The sequence below is a fragment of the Puntigrus tetrazona genome, chromosome 14 (genome assembly GCF_018831695.1).
Source record: "Puntigrus tetrazona isolate hp1 chromosome 14, ASM1883169v1, whole genome shotgun sequence".
In the NCBI taxonomy this organism is placed as follows: Eukaryota; Metazoa; Chordata; class Actinopteri; order Cypriniformes; family Cyprinidae; genus Puntigrus; species Puntigrus tetrazona.
In genome coordinates, this window is record NC_056712.1 from 20,203,099 (window position 1) to 20,208,098 (window position 5,000).

General features: G+C 38.1%; 1 protein-coding gene and 1 pseudogene across 5 annotated transcripts in view; both read right to left on the reverse strand.

Moving 5' to 3' along the window:
- The window catches only part of enox2 (ecto-NOX disulfide-thiol exchanger 2), a 385,733-nt gene that overhangs the window by 147,671 nt on the left and 233,062 nt on the right, over positions 1-5,000 (reverse strand). The gene's annotated exons all lie outside the window — the stretch shown is intronic.
- LOC122358142 overlaps positions 1-5,000 on the reverse strand; it is a 49,035-nt pseudogene that overhangs the window by 4,298 nt on the left and 39,737 nt on the right.

Below are 5,000 nucleotides of genomic sequence, written 5' to 3' on the forward strand. Positions count from 1 at the left end.
GATGGGATAAATCCCGAGCGGACGGGCGTACCTGAACCTGTTCTGCCAACTATGCCTACGGTCTCCTCTGGAAGCACGCTGAACGAGAGATTCTTGAGGACCAGAGGAAGGTCGTCGCGGTATCGCATTTCCACATTCTGGAAGGAGATTCGTCCTTCTCCTGGCCAGCTGGAGGCAGGAGCCGAGGAGCCGCAGACCTGTCGAGGACAGCCGCTTTCCAGGTTCTGAGTGAATAACCGTTACATTTAGTGACTTGCAAATGAGGGACAATGAAAGCAATCGAGAAGTGCAATGGCATGCAAACGCTACACCGAGTCTCAGTTAGCACAACACAGTAAATACAGCAGTTTTATAATAAATAGAATAGAAAAGAATAAAGCAAGTTCGTGCTAGAGGCCTCCTTGCTTCTGTTAAATGTACAACACCATAAATAAAAAAATTCAGAAAAGCTTTTTTCAAGAAAACAAGCCGTTGGTAAATAAACAGAGTGCAAGTCTAAAAGGTTTTAAAGAACAACGCTAAAATAAACTGCGCTATTGCTAAGATATGCGCTTTTTAGCCGATTCGTGAAGATTAATTTTCTGCACTATTTTTCATGCAGGAGCTTGAAACGAATGCGTGAGGCTTCTGGAGCCATTCGCTTCCATTTATTTCAGCTGTAATGTTTGATGTAACAGCCATCGGTCACACTTTATATTAGTTGGCCCACAATAACTTTATATTAGTTACAGTGTTCATGTTGCGTTGTAAAACACTTTTGTCGCTTTCGAGGTGGATACGGGTAAGGTTAGGAACAGGTTTGGTGGTATGGGTTGGTTTAAGGGTCGGTTAAGGTGTAACAGTGTAACGATAAATGTAATTACAGATGCAATTAAAACATGCTGCGTACACAATAAGTGCATTGTATCAAAAGATTCAAGTAGTTAAAGCCACGTAAAATGAGCGGGACCCAACCGTTTGTTTTTGTGTATAAATATAAACACACTGGTTTGTATTAGTTCTAGTTGACTAGATGATATGAGTATAGCTGTAAATAATGTATAAGTACACATAGCTTCTCTTGAGATTTGTCATATTTACAGGTGCTTTCCACACGAGAAACACAATCAAAATGTAAAGGTAAAGCTACTCCAAAGTCTGATTGGGAGAACTTTCGTGAATCAAACATCACTCGGACCGTTTGCGGACACTCTGGATAATACTGCTGTATATACTGTCCAGCTTCTTGCGGATCGATCGTTTTACTTCATAAGACTTCGATCATGAGCCCCATCTTTAATTCTATGCTCTTTGATATGCTCTTTTTTAAACTTTCAGAAGCGGGCAGCTGCGGACTGCACTAAGAATCACCAAAGACCATGGTTTCAGCTAAAAATCGTCTTTACTCTTCTCGTAATTAACAGCGAGTTTACCTTTTGGGTGAACCGTACCTTTAAGAAGTGTACAACGATCACGACGCAAAGGCAAGCGCATCGACAGTAGGCTATATGACCTATTTCAGCTGCACTCACTATGGGATTTGACCGTTTGATTCATAGAGCAAGCAAGCTGCTTTCAAACGGATCAAATAGTTTCACTGCGCTTTTTTTATACCCGCACTTACTTACCTATAGCAGCTTACGTTTGCATTGCAAAATAAGCTGGTTACTGACTTCAGAACTCGGCGGGGCCATTATTGGCTTCATTAATCGCTGTAAAACACTTGGACTAAGACAGCTGCACTGCTCTGCTTTGATAAGAGCCTCCTGAAACAAGCTGTGTCGTGTCCTGTCTGGCATTACACGCGTCCCGTGAAGCCCGGCGAGCGCGATGCGGCAGGCTCTGACCGCTGGTCTCGGCCGCCCGTGCTAAAGTAAAGAGCCGGTGTCTTTTGTGCGCCGTGCCAATTGAATAATGACGGTCCCGGCCCTTTCTATTTGCCATCAAGCGCAACCAGCGTGCGTGTGTCACAGGAGCTTCTACCTTTATGTAATGGTTGATCCGCTCCACCGAGGTAAACCGGGCTTCGGTTTCAGAAAGCAGCCTCACGGTGAACTGAAACAGGCCGGTTAGCTGGACGTGGGAAGGGAGAGAAACAGTAAGCCATGTGGACTCATCGAGGGCACGCAGTGGCGCTGCTGCGCGTGAGCGTGAAGCGGCGCACCTGTGCTGGCGTAGGAGATGGCCAGACCGGGCGTAGGCTGGAGGATGCGGCCGTGCATGAAGAGCGATGAGGAGAGGCGGCGGTGCTGATGAGAGAAATGCTGATGAGGTCCAGGCGCCACGGCCAGCCAACGCATGGCGCAGCTGAACAGATAGTGACACGCCTGGTTTGTGTCAAGCAGGGCTTGATTCCTGGTGGAACAGAACTGAGATTTAGCCTCGTTTAAGATGCATTTTAGCTTTTATTAATCAAAATAACCCAACTGCGGTGTGATTAATCTGTTTTTGCATATAAACACACAAAAAGACACAAATAGGCAGAGAGACAGAAAGACAACAGATTGTGAAATATTATTACAATTTAAAAGACCTGTTTTCTATTGTGATATATTGTAATAAGTGCAATTTAATTCTGTGATCAGAAATGTCATTACTGTTTTAATCAGTATAATGTGTTCTTACTGAATGAAAATATTAATATATATATATTTTTATCTTATTGACCGAAACTTTTGAATGGTAGAGAATGTATTGATTATATCTTACAATAAATAACTGTAATCTTAGTCACAAAACAACAACAAAAAAAATCTATCTATCTATCTATCTATCTATCTATCTATCTATCTATCTATCTATCTATCTATCTATCTATCTATCTATCAGTCAATCAATCATCTATCTATCAATCTGTCTCTCTATCTATCAATCATCTATCTATCTATCATCTATCTATCTCTCTATCTATCTATCAGTCAATCAATCATCTATCTATCAATCTATCTCTATCTATCATCAATCTCTCTATCTCTCTATCAGTCAATCAATCATCTATCTATCTATCTCTCTATCTATCATCAATCAATCTATCTATCTATCTATCTATCTATCTATCTATCTATCGGCATATTAAAATATAGTATATAATGCATTACAAAAATAATACTTAACCGTATTTATTATTACAATTAAAAAAAAAAAACCGTAAACCTCTTCTTTGAATCTTTCTTGAAAAGTCACCAGGTTCTGTATTTTCCATGATTTTCTGATGCATTGCCATTCGTGAGCGTGTTTTTTTTTTTTACGGCTGTTTGAACTTTCTGCGGCCACAGTACAAGCAGACCCGAGTCAAGTTTCACTGCTGCGTTTGCTTCAGAGAAAAGTTCTGCAAAGTCACGGAGGGCATTTTGTTGTCTGAATATTACCTGTGTATGAAGTCAGCACCCCTGCCGTAGCGTAGATAGTGGACAGGCCTTGCAGACTGCTGGTGATATGAGAGGTGAAGGGGATTGGCTGATATTTTCCAGGCGCTTCAGCTCACGAATGAGAACCCTTTGGGTAAAAGGACAATCGGAAGAATATATTTATATATATATTTTTTTTTTCAGTCCCTGACAAAAAGTCAGCCAGTCTCAGAATATGAGCGGTGATATACGGCTGAGTTTTGATCAAAGCTCTGGCTCATCTCATCTGCTTATCTGTGAGGCTCACAGAGCTGCCTGTGATGTGACAGGTTAGTGGCTTATGAGATGGAGGCCCACAGGGGACAATAACGGTGAGACTGAGGGGATCTTCTCGGCTGAGCTGCAGTCATCTGAACTGATTTATATGGGGCTTTATGGGGCCTGTCAGCGTCAGGCAGGACAGCAGCGTCAGGCCATTATTGATGAGCAATCAGGCTAATTTCAGCTTTATGTGTGCATATATATATATATATATATATATATATATATATATATATATATATATATATATATATATATATATATATATATATATTTATTTATTTATTTTTGATGATTTAGCAATTTTACAAATATTTATAGTAATTTTTAAATATATATATATATATATATATATATATATATATAAATTTTTTAATTAATTAATTAATATATATATATATATATATATATATATATATATATATATATATATATATATATATATATATATATATATATATATATTTTTTTTTTTTTTTTTTTTTTGGATGATTTAGTAATGTTACAAAAATAGTCTAGCAATTTTAAAGTCCAAATATATGGCAAGTAAAACATTGAATTAAATTAAATTTAAGAAGTAGTATTAGATGTAGTAGTAATTTTGGTAAAACATTTTTTTTGAAACAACTGTTTTATTTGTAAAATATATTACATTTTTACAGTCTATGTATTAACTGTACATATACTCTGTGTATATATATATATATATATATATATATATATATATATATATATATATATGTACATACATTGAATATGTACATACATTTTATACACCCACACACATGCACATATATTATATATATTAGCATTTGCCAGCACTATTTATACACTTTAATGCAGTTTTGGGTCACCCTTTCAGTGACCAAGTTTGACTGCTTTTGTAATATCCATGACTACAAATGTTAAAGCATATAATGATCTTAAATCTTCTAATCTTAAAGCAACAGTTTGGTCAGGACCCTTTTTTATTCTAACATGCCTCCGTGTAAGGCAACGTCAAAAAAGAAACGTCAGTGTGGAAGAACTTGACTGGTCTGGATAAAGCCAACTCCTAATCCCAGCTGAACACCTCTGCTGTGACTTTAAATGCAGTCCTCGAGCCAAAAACTCATCACTGAACTTGTACGTTCACTATGTGGACAGAAGTATTGGTAAAACTGTGGCAACAAAGACGGAAACGTCATTCATGTATTTAAAAATTGGTTTGCTGCAAGAGTTTTGGAAGTGTCTAAAATGACTGCACCCGCATGTACAAGTCATTGGTGTTCAGTGATGAGTTTTTGGCTCAAGGGCTGCATTTAAAGTCACAGCAGAGGTGTTCAGCTGGGATTAAGAGTTGGCTTTATCCAG